Source organism: Balaenoptera musculus, chromosome 13 (assembly GCF_009873245.2).
Source record: "Balaenoptera musculus isolate JJ_BM4_2016_0621 chromosome 13, mBalMus1.pri.v3, whole genome shotgun sequence".
NCBI classification, from domain to species: domain Eukaryota; kingdom Metazoa; phylum Chordata; class Mammalia; order Artiodactyla; family Balaenopteridae; genus Balaenoptera; species Balaenoptera musculus.
In genome coordinates, this window is record NC_045797.1 from 34,211,610 (window position 1) to 34,229,535 (window position 17,926).

Sequence of the window (17,926 nt, forward strand, 5' to 3'; positions counted from 1 at the left end):
CTCTTGTCCCTCATCACCTGCATGGTGTCGACAGAGATGCATCTCGTTTGTTCTCTGATTTGTACTATTTTTTCCCTACTTAGTTCACTTTTATTTTATAGAGAACATTTGCTTCCTATTCTGAGTTTCCTCTGAACCATTCCTTTCTTTAATGACCTATCTGAGAATCCTTCCCACTAGACTGAAGTTTAAGGGCCTCACCTTTCTTTCCTTTTTGAAACAGGGAACTATGTTTGCCCACATCCCATCTGTGAACCCCTCTTATCACCACCCCCCACAACCCAGTCGGTCCATGAGCACTGGCAGTGACCTGCCCTCTTGGGTGCAAGAACACAGAAGGGTGTCTGCTCCAGCCAGAAAATTAGAATTCACCCAGAGCAGGGAGGTCCCTGGATCTGTTCATGCACATGAGCCTCAGTTCCTTCCTACTGAGATTTGTTCCTCCTTTACAGCCCCAGCATCGTTCCTTTTGGCAGAGGAAATGAATGTAAAAGAGGACTGATGGAGTTTGCACTGTACTGATTTTCATCAGCAGTACCCTGGTGCTGCCAAGCACCCAGCCAAAGGGTTTCTTTCCTTCTTATTCCATGCTTGGCTTTAAATCCTTTTCCCTATGCTAAGCATTTCTGAAAGCCTTAGTTCACACTTTGAGCTTTAGCTCTCTTTCTTTTTAAAATTTTCTTTTCATATTTTTCTTTTTTCTTTTACTTTTTTTACACTAGACATTCTCTTTTATGCATCCCTGGTTCAAGGTTTATTCTTTTAAATTTTATATGTCTTTAAAAACGTGAGCTCATCAGCAAAGGACCTGTGGGAGACTAGTATCAGGGTGAATCAGAATAGAATCAGGACTGAACAAAGAACTTCTTTTCTTCATTTACTTTTAAGGTACTCATTGCAACCTTGATTCATAGAACATTGTAGAAAATAAGAAAATCAAAAAGAAAAAGATTGAATTTATTCAAAACCTGGCCAGCTAGGAATAATCATCATTAACATTTGGGGTATATACTTGCAGGGTTTTTTTCTTGATGCATTAGCAAAAAAAAAAAAAAAAAAAAAAAAAAAATGGAATTAACTGTTCATCCCATTTTACTGCTTTCTGAATTCACTTAACATTCTACTGTACACATTTTTCTGTGTCATGGAATATTGTTCTACAATATCATTTTTAAAGACTACATAGTATTTCATGATATAGATACGCTATTATCAATTCAACAAATGCTTATTATGCGTCACAGGATGTTTCCCACACTGGGGATTAGAAACAATTGTGTACTGAACATCATTGTAGAGGAAGCTTTGTGCTTATCAATGATTGTTTTTGGGGGATTCATTCCTAGAAATGGAACTGCTACATCAAGAGATACGAATCAAATTTGGGGGGATATAGATCAAGATCACCTTCTGTATGGGCTTTACATTCTCCGTGAACGTATAACAATTTATATTCTCTGGAGATGGGCATGTGTATGTCCCACATCCAGGACAACAGTGGGTATTACAGTTTTTTTAAAACCCTATCCAATTTTATAGATGATAAATGGTGTTATTTGTTGCTTTCAATTGCATGTATTTAGTCACTAGTAGGTAATCATATTTTTCATATGCTTATTGACTTTTTCTGTTTTTGTGAATTATTTGTTCATATCCTTTATACATTTTCTTACTAGAGTGCTTGTCATTTTCTTAAAGTTTATAGGAGTTCCTTATAGGATATTAGTAGACCTATCCTTATAAATATTTTATCCCTAGTTTCACTTACTTTTAAATTTTCATTATTTTTATGGAGAACTAGTCTTTATTTAGGAAATTAATTATTCTTTTCTTATATATTATCTACCTTTGGTATTATGCCTTAAATATCTTCCCCACCAAAAGATGATTTTTTTTCTAAAGCACCCATATCTACTCCTAGTACTTTTATGGATTCTTTTATCTACTTAAATATTGAATTCATATGGAACTTAATTTGGTACATGGTGTGAGGCAGGAGATCTTTATTTTTGTCCCAAATGGTTAGCCATGTGTTTCAAAATCTTTTCTTAAATAATCTTTCCTTCCCCAGTGATTTTAAGTACCATACTTATCATATAAAAATCATTGTATATACTTAGGTCTATTTTTGGATATTCCATCCTGTTAATTTGAAAAGAACTGGCTTTTAAGTTTTCTTATTTAGAAATGAACTTTCATTTATTAAGATATTGTTTCTCAATAAAAGCCTGTTGTTTCTTTCAAATAAGTCTTTAACATTCCTTATTAAGTTTGTATAAACACATTTTCTTTTTCTGGTTGCTAGTATTAACGGGATTGTCTTTCTCATCCTGTTTTAGGGGTTATCACTTGTATACAGGAAAGGAATGGCTGCTATGATGTGCTGCTTAGACCCTCCATCTTGGCTTGTACATGCATTTCTCTAGCTTCTGAGTGTTGATGGATGACAGTTTAAACTGAGTCCCTCTCTTCACCCGCCCTTAGCAGGAGAGAGCTGCCTTGCCTCAAGCCATACTCCTCCCCTAGACAGCCCATGTCCTGTGACTGGTAGGTTAGGGATATGAAGGTCCAGACTCCTTGCTTCAAAGCAGGGAGATTCTCAAGAACCATCCCAGCTCCAGGGCTCCCCATGGAAGTGGATATGGTTCTTGTGGCAACTTCATCACAGTCTAACACCTCCCTTCACTCCCCTTAAGGTACTGACCCTGAAAGCATTCACCAATTAGCTTCCTGCATGGGAGCGTCCAATTCAGAGTCTTTTTCTCAGGGAACCATTCTTAAGACAGTTGTTGTTAGAAGTAATCTAAGAAAGAAGGCTGAATTAATAGGCAGTTTTGGAACTGGATCACCTGCTAACTAGTTGGCAGTGAGGACCCCATCCCTAGAGGTTGGTAGAGAACTACAGCCTTGCTGTAGCAGTGCAACTGCTAAAACTTCTCACCAGTGACAACCTGGGACAGGATACTCGTGGAAGCAAACGCACTGGCAGGTGCAGTAGCTTACGCTTTGAGAGGTTCGGAGGAAGTAGTGATTACAAGGACAGTGGCTTGCTGAGTGGCACTGACGCACTGGAGAAAGACAAGAAAAGGCTGAGAGTGATTAATCACTAATTGAATGCTAAGTGTGAACATCAGAGGACCTCCTTGGCAGCACGTAAAGATGCTCTGATTTCTCATCTCCTGTGGGAGGAGGAGGTTAAGGATCAAGCCCAAGACTTAATTATAAGAGTAACAAAGCTGCAGAGAAAGTGGAATTTTCAGCCCAGGTAAGTGCACTTTGCCAAGGTCAGGGCCCTGAATGGGGAAGGTGTGGGACCATGAGATTTGAGATGGCTCATTTTGGTCAATACGCTTGGAAACCTTTACACTCCAGATCCCCCTGACCTCTCTGGGCCTACACAGGAGGCCCACTGCTCCCTATGAGTATAGCGCACCCCCTTGCTTAAAGATGATGCAGAGGTCTCTGCCCTGCAATGGAACCTGTATCCTTGAACAAATACCCCACTATTAAAGTGGGAGCTTATGGGGGCCAAGTAATAAATGGAGTCCTGGGCCCAATCTTGCTTGCAGGCCCAGTGGGTCCACAAATCCACCCCTGGGATTTGAAAATGTCCTCGGATGCCAAATGTATAAATGAAATGGACATACTTGGTAGATGACAGAATCTTTACATGGGATCCTTGACCTTTGGGGTAAGAGCTATTGTAGTGGGGAAGGTCAAGTGGAAGCCTCTGAAACTTCCCCTTCCCAGCTGAAAATTATAAAGAAAACACTTTATCATGTCCCTGGGAGAATAGCAGAGTTTAGTAGCACTCTAAAGACTTCATCATAATCTAGAATGCAGGGGTGGTAGTCCCCATTATACCCACTTAATTCTCCAGTCTGGTTATTACAAAAACCAGACTGATCCTAAGGGACGACAGTGGATGACATCAAACTCAGTCTAGCAGTAGCTTCAATTACAGCTGCTGTGCTAGATGTGGTACCTTTTCTAAGGCAGACCAACATGGCCTTAAATATATGGTATATAGCCATTGATCTGGTGAGTCCCTATTTCCATCCCTGTTAGAAAGAAGGATCAGAAATAGTTCTCTTTCATTTTGGAATAGGCAAGAGAATACAATAACCATCTTTCTCTGGGACTGTTAACTTCCCCAACCTCGGTCATACTGTAACTTTAAGAGATTGAAATCTACTTGACCTATTGCAGAATATCACACTGATCCATTCTATTGGGCAGGATGAATAAGAAGTAACAAGTATGTTGGAGGCCTCAGTAAAACACATCTCCAGAGGGTGGGAGATAAACTCTATGAAGATTCAGGGACTTGCTAGATAAGTGAAGTTTTTTAAAGACCCAGGGATGTTGATTCATCCCTTCCAAAAATAAAGGACAAAATTCTGCATCTCACACCTCTTGTCAATAAAGAGGGAGTACAATGCCTGATAGTCTAGGTTCTGCAGGAAACATTTTTCTGTACTTGAAAATATTGCTCTGATCCCCCTACTGGGTGACATGATAGGCTACCACTTTGGGGTAGATCCCAGAGCAGAAAAGGGCTCTACAAAGCAGGACCAAGCTCTGATGAAAGCAGGCCTGCCCCTTGGTCAATATTACTGGCAGACTCTATTAATTAGAGGTGTTGGTATGGGGAAAAGATGTCCTGTGGAGTTCATGGTAAGCCCCAATGGAAGAATCACAGCATAGCCCCCTGGGGTTCTGGAGCAAAGTCATGACACCTGTAGACAAAATGATGTCTTTTGAAAAATGATTCCTGTATGCTACTGGCTCCTGGTAGAGACATAATGCCTGATTATGGGACATCAAATGACCCTGTGACCAGAACTGCTCACCATGAACTAGGTTCTATCAAACCTAACAAGTGATAAGGTCGGGCAGGCTCAGCAACAATTCCTCATAAGATGAGTGCTGTCCAACAAGCCGGGCCAGAGGGCACAAGCAACCAGCACAAGCAGGTGGCCTTGACCCACAATTCGAGCACTGCAGGTACACCAATGCCTCACCCTCAGCTCAAATCTATGGCCACAGGGGCAGGTCCTTTAAGACTCTCCCATGGGACTAAATGACAAGAGAAAAAAGTTTGAGCTTGGGTGACAGATGTGTCTGTTCAATATGTGGGTGTGGGGTGAAAATGGGCAGCTACTATACAACAGCCGCACTCAGAGGTAGCCTAGAAAGGCAGTGATATAGAAAATCCTCCCAAAGGGCAGAGCTTCAGAAGATGCAGTGGGCAGTGCACTATGGAATGAGAAGTGGCTCAAGATAAGAATACACGTGGGCTTAAGGCCAATGGGGAATGGCTCCTCTGGTGTGTCAGGAGGCTGAAGGAGAGAGAGTGGAAGATCATGGGCAAGAAGAGTTCAGGCAGAAGCATGCGGATGAATCTCTGGAAGGCGGCATAGAACGTGAAGATCTTTACCTTCATGTTAACTAATCCACCACAGAGCGTCCACCATAGAAGGGCTAAACAAACAGGCAGGCAGGATGACTTGTTCAACTGATGTTAGCCAGCCTCTGCATCAACCCACCAGTGCTGGCAGAATATTTGTAGGAACTGAGTGGCCAAAGAAACAGGGAAGAGGTCTGTGCATGGGCCTCACAGCATGGGCTCTCAGGCACTAAGACTGATGTAGCTACTGCTGCCACCAAATGTCTCACCTACCATGAACAGAGACCCATGCTGAGTTTCTGAAAAGGTACCATCCCTCAAAAAGACAACCAATGATTACATTGCACCCTATCCTATATCCTAGAAGTGATCAGTGATTCATCCTGACTGGATTTAAAACACTTTCTATCCATGGGTTTGCCTTTCCTGTCTGTAGGCCTCAGTCAGCATCACTATTTTAGAGGTGAATATTTGAGCTGCTGACCCAGACCCCACAAATATCATACTGGACTGAGGTACCCACTTTACAGCAAAGGAAGCACAACAATGGGTACATGGTCATTGGATCCACTAGTCTTATCTCATATCGCATCACCCAGAAGTTGTCAGCCGGATAAAGCAATGGGATGGCCTTTCGAAGGTGCAACTGAGGTGCCAGCTCAGAGATGATGCTATATGAGAATGGGGCACCCTCTCCAGAATGTAATATACACTCCAAGTCAATGCACACTATATGGTGCTGAATCTCCATAGATAGACTACACAGTTTCAGAAAAAAATGGCTGGAAACAGGAGTGGCACCACTTACCATCACTCACAGTGACCCACTTGTGGGAATTTGTGATTCCTGCTCCTGAACTCTGTAGATTTAGAGATACTGGGTCCCAGAGAAGGAAAGCTTCCATCAGGTGACACAGCAAGAATCACATTAAACTCTAAGCTCTGATTCCATCTGGTCACTTCAGGATCCTCGTGCCAAGAGACCAGCAGACAATGAGTCACTAGGGTAACTGACCTAATCATCAGGAGGAAGGAGGGGTGCTGACTGGGAAGGGAAGAATGTTTTTGGAAACCAACTGATCCACTGAGACATCTCTTGGTAGAACCTTGTCCAATTTTGACAGTAAGTGGACAAGTGCACAGCCATGGCCTGAGAAGGGCATGACAACTGGGGGCTCTGGTTACTCAAGCATGTGGGTCTCAGTCATCCTACCAGGTAAACACCTAGACCAGCAGAAGTGCTAGGCAATCATGAGGTGATACTAGGATGCATAGTAGAGGAGATGGTGAATACTGGTTGCAATCTTGAGACCAGTGACAGAAGTGAGGGCAGAAATTCATCCCACTTACCTTCCTCTTCTGGGCTCTCTTTTCTTGTTCATTAAAATCTTCTTTTATATTTACTGATTTCTCTTTTATGCTTTTTAAGGCTACCCTCTGTTTTTACTTCTTGTAGTCTTTCTTATTTATTAATTAAAACATTTAAAATTATACATTTTCTTTGATTATAGTTTTAGCTACACGCCATCAGTTTTTGTGTGATGTTCTCATTTCATGTCTAAATAGTCTAGAATGATATTTTTATTTTTCTTTGAACTAAGACCTAAGAGTGCTTCATTTCATTTTTTAACTTAACTAAAAATTTATCTTTAACAAATTTTTATAGGGTCTCTTTCTCAAATGTTTATATAAATTCAGTTATCTGGTACCCTTGACTTCCACAACTAAAACATTTGACTTAACAGCACATTGCTATGCACAAGTGATTTCTTAGGTCACATTTTTACCTATTGGATCATCCTTGTTCCAGCAATGGTTCCATTCTCCATCCTTAAAAAAAAACAACTTTCTATCAGAAGGAAGTATGGTATTGGAAACCATCTATGGTATTAGAAACCATCCAACTTGCTACAGCCCAACTTCCCATTCATATTGCCAAGTTGAAACCTCAAACCAAGCTGCTTTACTGAACTCTTACCGCAAGCAAAATCCCTCTAACAAAGCCCCAGTGTTTTCTATACTTGCCCTTTCATTCATGAATAAAATGAATAGAGCCTCTGACCCCGACCTGCTCGATTAAAGCCTGCCACGTTCTTTCAGGAGTTCTTTTCTCCTGGTAGAACATCCACACCAGATTCAATCCCTGTGTGGGTCTGAACTTCACATTGAACTCTGTGCCTACAGAAATGTGCTATCCTATAAAAAGCATCCTTTCACTGAATTCATAATTGGGGTTCGCACACTATATTACCTCTCTCTGAGTAGCTGCTTTTTGCCTCAAGAGGCAGAGACCCAAGACTCAATTCCAGTATGTGCCCCAAAGGTTTATTCTTGTTGTTTCTTCCCCTCCTAGCAGCTGCACAAGTTCTCTTTTCTTCTCCTGAAAACTCAGAAAAATAAGCAATGCCTCCATATTTTGCTTTCTGCCCATCTTATACATGAGGAAACAGAGGCATTAACAGATGAAGTGACTTTTCCTAAACCAATTAGTGGCAGGGTAGCAGCTGAGCTAGAATTTGTATCTCCTAACTTCTCCAATTACAGTTACCCTAGAATTATGTTGAAGTACATAGAATTGTGTTCATTCTCAACGAGCAACCTCAGATGGAAAGCAGCCGATATCTAGCCTTCAGTGTCTACATAGTAAGATGGCACAGGAATAAACTCACAACCATCTCAAATTTGATATGCATACTCTGTAGTCACGTGTCCTCATGTCACTGGCATACTCCCTTGTCAATCTCAGGTGACTGTTCTTAGTTTTACCCTATTTTACCTTCAACCAGCAGTATACCCCAGTCCTGTAACCTGAAGCTTCTTTTGATCCTCAGTAGATTTTCCAGTATAAATATTAAATGTGTAAACTCCTATAAATCTTAGAGATGAAAAACAGCTACCAGAGCTTCTAGGAACAGCAGCCTTACTCTATTCTCTATGTTCAACTACATGGGCCCCTTATTCCTGCCAATATTAACTAGGTAAGTTCCATGGTATTGTGCAATTGGCAGCAATTTCATGTACAAAAGGGAAAAATTTTCTAAACTTAAAGGTACAAGGAGGAGGGGGGAAATCAAGCTTTGGTGTTGATTTCTCTTGTGTTTCAGCAACATGTTTTGACTGTGCCTATACACAACCTAAATGCTTTGGCAAGGCTACCCTGCTGGTGGAATGTGCCATACCTTCGTGCGTGCAGTAAGGATGTGTAAAAGTGCACACTTCCTGTCACGGCAGACCATTTGAACTCATTCTACTACATCCTAACTTCTGGCCTCAGGGATACATGAGTAACCTCTGATAACATACCCATAATTTTTGTTTACACCTGCCAATAAACACCCACTCTCTGCCAGTTCTTAGGAGGATACAAGCATCAAGCAAGGGGGTTCCCGGATTAGGAAGCACCTTGGGAGAATCCATTCTAGAGTAGTTCACCTGGGACCTTGATCCTAAAGTCACCCACTGAGGTTCCGTAAGGAAGAAACAACACAGAAAGCTTTTATTCAAAAATGTTCAGAAGCAAGATGCTGGACCTCTAGGAACTTATAACAATAGAGCAAATCAAGATACAGACACATAAAAAGTATGTGTTAGAGAAATCAAAATGAAGATAGTCTTTCTCTTGGTACCCACAAACGTGTACACACACATACACATACAAAAGGGCTCCAGTCTTTCTCCAACACAACCCATCCTGTACACCACTGTTTATCATGATACTTCTCAATGTCATATTCTTCACACTACTCTATAAATTGTAGAAAATCCTGTTGCCTAGAGAATAGAAGTGCAAATTCATGGCAATAAAGCTGCAACGTTCTCCTCCCGAGCCCTCCTATTTGGCCATGGGACTCTCACCTGTGAACCCTACCTTAGTCTGACATTCCTAAAACACAGTGCTCCAGACAACCACTGCCATTAGATCATCATTGGCAAGGGAGTAGAAATGTGCTTGCCATACCTGGTTTAAATTTAACTGCTCACCTTTTGCTTGTATTCACCCCTAAGGCTTTGTTTTCTACTTACCATTAATGTATTGACTTACTCATTCATTGATTCAGCATGTTAAACTCCTATTACTGACTGTGCACAGTGGAGACAGGGAAACAAAATTGAAGCCAAGGAGCCTGGGTTGGAGGCCATCTCAGGTGAAGGTGGAAAGGGAGAAACTGGTATAATTTGAGAGTGAGGAGGCAGGCAGGTGGTCAGGTTTGGAAAGGAGAAGAGGATGAGTATGGGTTTGGGCACTTTTGTTGGAAATTTCTTTATGATAATCAAGTAGGAGATCCATTAGGCATTTGGGTAGAAAAGAAGGTTATGGGCTCAATCTAAGATCAGGGAGTCATCAAAGAAATTGTGTGGGCTGAAAAAGCTGCCAAGACCAAACCCAGAAGCACACCAAGACTACCAGGCCTGAGGACAGGTGAGAAGGACATGGAGGAAGGTCAGGGAAGCAGATGAGGACCTGAAAGAACACAGAGCCAGGGCACCTAAAGAAGCAGAGATTTCCCTTTTTAGAAGATGCAAGACATAAAACATTTTCCCTTCAATTCACAAATTATGTCAATGAAATGATCTGAAATATTCATTGAGGGTGCACCTCGAAGGAATAACAAATTTTACAAGAGACTGTCTGGGGGAGGTATGCACATTAGCAGATATGACATGCAAGCATCTTATTTTTCACCAACAGTGAGTAATATCTGTGGGTTGATTACAAACAAACTCTTCAGTTAATGGTAGAAATGAACAAAAGACTAGGGATGAATTTGCATTAGGATTTTGATCTTTTAGCCTTTAAATATATGTGGGTCTATCCCTTAGCATGATGTGAAGTCAGAGGGAACATTACCCCTGGAAAGCACACACTGCAGTTTAAATTTCTGGAACATGGCCAGGCCCAAATGGAGTGTTTACTAAAGGCAGCTGAAAGCAATATAACTGGAAGGCCAGTCTGAATTGCAATCAAAGAAAGTGGAAAAAGGTCAAAACTAGAGCAGGGGTGCCAGACAATTAGGTCAACAGCATGAAGCCATGCCATCAACAGATAACCCAGCCGAGGATTAGAAATCAAAAAAACAGGCAAACAGGTTGGGAAGTAGAATGAAGACAGAATGCGAAGGGGGCCCACGCAAGGGGACAGAAAAAAGGCAAAAGTGTCAGAGATGGGCCAGACATGGAGGCAGATCCACGGCTCAGGAATATTCGTGATGGCCTCAAGGAGTGGCAGGATTTAATCAATGGGCTAAAGTCTACCAGCTTCTGCAGTTCCAGGTACAGCAAAGTCTCAGTGAGAGAAGATCACTCTGCCTTTTGGCTGGCACCCAACTCCACCCATCGGGTGACAAGCATCCCCCATTTTCCTGCTGTGGAGTCTCCCCTGGCCTGGATTGTGTCTGACTCTGGCCAGGGCAGCCTCTTTCCCTTTGTCTCCTCGGCTGTAATCACTGTTGAAGACTAGGTGTGGATGATATATTTGTAAACGTGTACTAGAACATTAGGAAGTAGGCATTTCTCCACATAATTAGATAATAAATGAAATAAACCAACACTTACTGAGAACTAAAAACTGGGGTCATTTGGAAATGTTTCATATTAAAAGGGAGGATTATGAGAGATTCTCCATGGTTTTTCCCTTCTACTCCTTTCATTTACCTTTAATTTTTTTTCCTTGCAGGTTAAAGCTGAGTCCACATCCTAAGGGACCAAGACAAGCCATCACGTTAAATGATGTCCCTGATAGCCCTGTGGATCAATAGTTTATATAGGCCTATTCCTCATCTGAGCTCTGTCAGGGCCCAAATTATACACTGTACATGAAAACCACCTCCTGGATTTACTGCTCTGCACCCCACACTCCCAGCCACAGCAGGTGGCTTACTGCCCTGCATTTCTTTCTTTTAAGCTTTAACTAAGTCTTTGCTACTGATTTTTCAACATTTCCAAAGTGGCAGAGCAGCAATTAGCCAAGTTTTCTTCCCTTCCACAAAACAGCAATGATTTCCTTGACTTCCAAAGAAACTCTTTAATGTCCTATTTCTCTCACAGAAATACAAGAATCTTTCAGTCAAAGGGATATGCAGTTAGCAAAGAGATTACAGTAGTATGAGGAAGCAGACAAGAATTCAGCCTGCAGTGTTTCTGATGCCCTAGGATTAACCCACTAGAATCTGGACCATCAAGCATTAGTGAGAGAGTGGCTGATGAGCTGAAATCTCTAGTTCTACTTCTGATACCGAGGCATGGAGTAAATCGCCTCACCTCTCTCCATGCCTTGGTTCTCCTCTCTCTTAAAATGGGAATGATTTTACTTACTCACATTACTTCATGACATGGAGAGGATATTACCTAAATCAAATAGAGTACATGTGAAAACATTTCATACTGTGGAGAGGGAAGGTGTCCCATAAATTCTAGGTTCTGTTATTATTTAATATTTCTATATCTCAGATGGATCTGGTCTCATGAATCATTTTATTAACAAAGTGGACTTGAACTATATTGAACTGTTTTCTGAGCTTCCTAATCTCCAATTGGTGTCAGATATCTAGAATTATAGCCCTCTGAAATAGTGTGTGAAGCGTGCTTTACGATATCGAGACCAACTCTTGTCTGGTTAAGAGACACATCCCATGGCTTTCTAATCAGTGTCGCAGACAAAGAGGTTCACCAGAGGTCAGTCTGGGAGCCAGATTAATGAGTCGCCTTACTTCCATGAACTGTGATCTTCAAATTTCTCTCAGTTTGACCCAGCTTTCTTATCCTTTTGCATATGTTCTTGGGACATTTCTGTTTAGCGAACAACAATAATATCCACTACTTTAATTATGTTTAAAATAAATAAACAAGAGACCCTATGTTCTGTTGGTCCAAATAGAAGAATATGGTTTCAACATACAGTTTCCCCATGGCTTGTGCTGTTGTAAATACTCTTTTTATATTCTAGTGCCCGGTTACCCACATGCCGACCCAGTTATAGTCTACCTGTATAGCCTTAGCTCTTTATTTTAACAATAAGACGAAATGATGCACTCCTTTAATTTCAAGCATAATTCACATTAGCTACTGTACTCCTGCATCCAATTATGTCAACCCAATGTTTTCACACTGTCCTATTCTGAGTTCCTATAACTAACACTTCATTGTGACCTATCATTTTTAGCTGCATCTTAACAAACATTTAATTAATCAAAACATTTGAGTACCTTCTATTTCTAAATCTGACTCAGCTATAAAATTGCGGGGAAGTGGTCAGTGCTGCTTTTGTATTTCCAGACCCAAACCACAGTTTTGTGGTCATGTATACAGGTCAATTTCTAAATACCTGAGTTTAATCAGCATTCAAATTTTGCAATCTGGTGCAGAAAATGAATTACAGACTTTCACTGACTCTCCTGCTTGCAGGACAGAAGGATCCTTCCCATTGCTACTCACAGAGTCTATTCAAATCATTTTCCCAGGACTCTCTGGTATTGCTGGGGACCTTGAGGTCTAGATTGAGTCCTTTTGGTTTCTGCTGTACTCCCTGATGAGTATCAGCATATAGCAATGGCCCACATCTTGTTCATTGTATACGTTGAATATATTCCCCTTTTTCTCTACCTCCCTGGATTGTTTTAAGACTCAAATGAAGTAACAGAATAATAACTAACATACAGAACTTTATAGAATTGAAGGTGTCTTTTCATATAAGTAGGGAGGGGGAGCCTTGAAAATTTAAGTCTGTTAATAATAGTAAATAAATGCTTTATTCAATTTTTCTTCTACTCCTAGGTGGTCACCTCTTCTGAAATACTGGCACATCCCAGATGTTGATGAGTTCTCCATTAGTCCTCTAAGCTCAAAAGATTTGAATTTCCCTACCATGACCCAGCCATCAGAATAGAATCGCTTTTCATCATTTAGATTGACTTGCATTCATTGATACCTCACTGCAACTGTAGATCATCTCTAAGTTTCTTATTCTGTTTAATAGCCACTTTAACTGTGCTTTTGAGTCGGCAGAAAGCTCAGTTACCCACGCACAGCAAATGGCTTATGAAGTGATACTGGTCCTGATGTCTGATCTTAAACCCCAAAGTCAGTGCTACTTAGTTTTATCTTTTATGGATTCAGTCCACAGGCACAATCACAATAGACCAAGCAAGTCTCCCTGAAACAGTCACTGCTTTAGGAGTTAGCCTTTAATTTGAAGGTACTTTCCCCAGCTGAAAGCTGTAATAATGCTCCATTCATCTGGCAACAAAACAAAGAACTGTAGGATTTATAAGCTGACAGATCCTCTAATAAGTGTGAGTGAGAGATCAAATTTCCACCCTTTTACGTGACTGGGTGACACATCTCATCACCTATTCTGACTTTGGGGCCTTATTAACAGCCAATTTGCACACAAGCATTGGCATGATGACCCAAATCAATCATAACTATGATGGAAAATGCTCCACGGGACAATGACAAACAAAATCCATCAGCACCCAGAATGTACAGATACAGCAAGCTGTGAAGGTAATCCACCTGAACATGCCACCTCCTAATTTCTGAAGATCAACTTCTCTAACAAACTAGAGGTTTGTGCCCTTCCTCACTGGTCTACAAACATCCCTCACATAGAAGCTTGGTCAATAAAGCGAATGACTTTCCCAAACAGAGATTGACAGGAGACAAAAACCAGGGCTGTTTCTGGTTGATTTAAAAGTATTCGTGGAAAGGCCATGGTGGTAAATGCATTTTGTGCCCATCAGATCATGTGTGGTGTGGAGACATGAACTGCAATCCTTGTGTTGACATGTAAAGAGACGTCCACTAGATAATCCTCCTGGTCTCCTGGTCATGGGCCACTCCTTACAAACAGTCCAAGGATGGAGGGTGAAAACTATCAGTTCACACTGCTAAGTTACAAGAGAACTATAAACCCTAAAATTTGGTCTCTTTTCCTCTCTTGTTCCTTGGACCAGAGTAATGCTGCAATCCCAGATGAGTATATCTGCTGTGAAAATGCTAATTTTCCTTCAAGTGGCAATTTTAGGGTCTAGACTGGAGGGAGGGGCAGCAGAGCATATTAACAAGCCCATTTGGTTGCATATTTATGTAATGGTTAAAGCTAACCATTTGATTTCCATCTGACTGGCTCCTGTGTTGATCTTCAGTTCACTCTGATTTCAGGCAAGGAAGAGAGGGGTGTTATTTATGGGCTCCTTTCAAATCCCAACAGCTTCATTAGGTAGCCATAGGACTTAAGGTAACATTAGTTGATAAAACAAACTAACCCCAACATTTCACTGACTTGGAACAACAAACTCATGTAACAGTTCAATTTAGCAGCTGAGCGGCTATCCTCCAAGGAGGGAGTCAAAGCCCTGCCTCCTTTCATGCTCAGGTTCTGCTATCTTCAACATGTGGTTTCCAAAACCACCTAAAGGGTCAATGTCATTCTAGCAAGCCAGAGCAAAAGGGTGCTTAGAAGATGCAATAGGAGGATTTTAGGGGCCAGGCCTGGAAGTGGTACATATCACTTCTCTTCACATTCCTCTGGTTAGAACACAGTTATACAGGTACAATAAGAAGGCAGGAAAATATATTTGAGCCATATACTCAGGAAGAAGAGGAAATGGGTTTGGTGAGCATCTAACAGGCTCTGCTACAGTGGCAGTCTAGGAAAAACAAAAGGCCAGTTGATTAGGTTTCAGATCATTGTCAGCAGTCCCATTTGGATGGAGATGCCTCAAGAATAAATGGTGTGAGAATGTGTCAAATAATCTCCCCTACATAGCAAACACTGTTATTAGACAACCCATCAAATGGTATAAATAGGTGTTAAAGGCAAACCTTGAGACTTGCATCGTCTACCACAATCTCACCCTTTGAGCCCGCGAACCACTTCTGTGCCATACCACCCGCCCTGAGGAGGCACAAGATCCTGGCACCCCTGCCTTCTCCCAAGACTCCTGAGCATTATCCCACCTTGCACTCCACTTCCAATCTTGACTGCCCAGTTCTCTACTTCGTGCTTCATCCCTGTCCATGGTGTGACCCCTAGGTCTCCCCTTGGATCGGACCCTGATCCTTTCCTTTCTGTCTGTTACCTCACCCTCATGATCAGTACTCACTCCTCAGACTGAGATTTCTGGCCACTGAAGCTGACAACTCAGCCAATTTCTGGTCTGAATCACTGGACTCTGCCTCAGTACCAGCCCACAGACCTGCATGCTTTAGGAAAATACATTGTTCATGATTTACAAAATTCCCCACCCAGCCAGGTTTTTTCATTTTAGCTACTAAAAAGCATTCTGTATGTAAGCTGATCCAAACCTTGTAATAATCCAAAGCTGCTGGTACCAATGTCATCCCCATGTTGACTATAAGGAAAAAAATAAGACTTAGTAGGAGGAGCTTCAAGATGGCAGAACAGTAAGATGCAGAGATCACCTTCCTCCCCACAGATACATCAGAAATACATCTACACGTGGAACAACTCCTACAGAACACCTACTGAACGCTGGCAGAAGACCTCAGACCTCCCAAAAGGCAAGAAACTCCCCACGTACCTGGGTAGGGCAAAAGAAAAAAAAGAAAAAACAGAGACAAAGAATAGGGATGCGACCTGCACCAGTGGGAGGGAGCCGTGAAGGACGAAAGGTTTCCACACACTAGGAGCCCCTTCACGGGCGGAGACAGGGGGTGGGGGGGGGAAGCTTCGGAGCCACGGAGGAGAGCGCAGCCACAGGGGTGCGGAGGGCAAAGTGGAGAGATTCCCGCACGAGGATCGGTGCCGACCGGCACTCACCAGCCCGAGAGGCTTGTCTGCTCCCCCGCCGGGGCGGGCGGGGCTGGGAGCTGAGGCTCAGGCTTCGGTCGGATCCCAGGGAGAGGACTGGGGTTGGCTGGGTGAACACAGCCTGAAGGGGGCTGGTGCACCACAGCTAGCCGGGAGGGAGTCCAGGAAAAAGTCTGGAGCTGCCGAAGAGGCAGGAGACTTTTTGTTGCCTCTTTGTTCTCTGGTGCACGAGGAGAGGGGATTAAGAGCACTGCTTAAAGGAGCTCCAGAGATGGGTGGAGCCACGCTCTGAGCGCGGACCCCAGAGACGGGCATGAGACGCTAAGTCTGCTACCGCAGCCACCAAAAAGCCTGTGTGCGAGCACAGGTCACTATCCACGCCACCCCTCCCAGGAGCCAGTGCAGCCCGCCACTGCCAGGGTCCCGTGATCCAGGGACAACTTCCCCTGGAGAACACACAGTGCGCCTCAGGTTGGTGCAACGTCACGCGGGTCTCTGCCACCGCAGGCTCGCCCCGCACCCGTACCCCTCCCTCCCCCAGCCTGAGTGAGCCAGAGCCCCCGAAGCAGCTGCTCCTTTAACCCCGTCCTGTCTCAGCGAAGAACAGACGCCCTCAGGCGACCTACACGCAGAGGCGGGGCCAAATCCAAAGCTGAACCCCTGGAGCTGTGCGAACAAAGAAGAGAAAGGGAGATTTCTCCCAGCAGCCTCAGGAGCAGCGGATTAAATCTCCACAAACAACTTGATGTACCTGCATCTGTAGAATACCTGAATAGACAACGAATCATCCCAAATTGAGGAGGTGGACTTTGGGAACAACATTATATATATATTTTTTCCCTTTTTCTCTTTTTGTGAGTGTGTATGTGTATGCTTCTGTGTGTGCTTTTGTCTATATAGCTTTGCTTTTACCATTTGTCCTAGGGTTCTGTCTGTCCGTTTTTTTGTTTTTTACTTAAAAAAAAATTTTTTTTCTTAATAATTATTCTTTACTTTTTATTTTAATAACTTTATTTTCTTTTATTTCACTTTATTTTATTTTATTTTATCTTCTTCTTTCTTTCTTTCTTTTTTTTCTCCCTTTTATTCTGAGCCGTGTGGAGGACAGGCTCTTGGTGCTCCAGCCAGGTGTCAGGGCTGTGCCACTGAGGTGGGACAGCCAAGTTCAGGACACTGGTCCACAAGAGACCTCCCAACTCAACATAATATCAAACGATGAAAATCTCCCAGAGATCTCCATCTCAACGCCAAGACCAAGCTCCACTCAATGAGCAGCAAGCTACAGTGCTGGACACCCTATGCCAAACAACTAGCAAGACAGGAACACAGCCCCATCCATTAGCACAGAGGCTGCCTAAAATCATAATAAGGTCACAGACACCCTAAAACACACCACCAGACGTGGACCTGCCCACCAGAAAGACAAGATCCAGCCTCATCCACCACAACACAGGCCCTCGTCCTCTCCACGAGGAAGCCTACAAAACCCACTGAAGCAACCTTAGCCACTGGGGACAGACACCAAAAAAAAACGGGAACTACGAACCTGCAGCCTGCAAAAAGGAGACCCCAAACACAGTAAGTTAACCAAAGTAAGAAGACAGAGAAACACACAGAAGATGAAGGAGCAAGGCAAAAACCCACCAGACCTAACAAATGAAGAGGAAAGAGGCACTCTACTTGAAAAAGAATTCAGAATAATGATAGTAAACATGATCCAAAGTTTGGAAATAGAATGGAGAAAA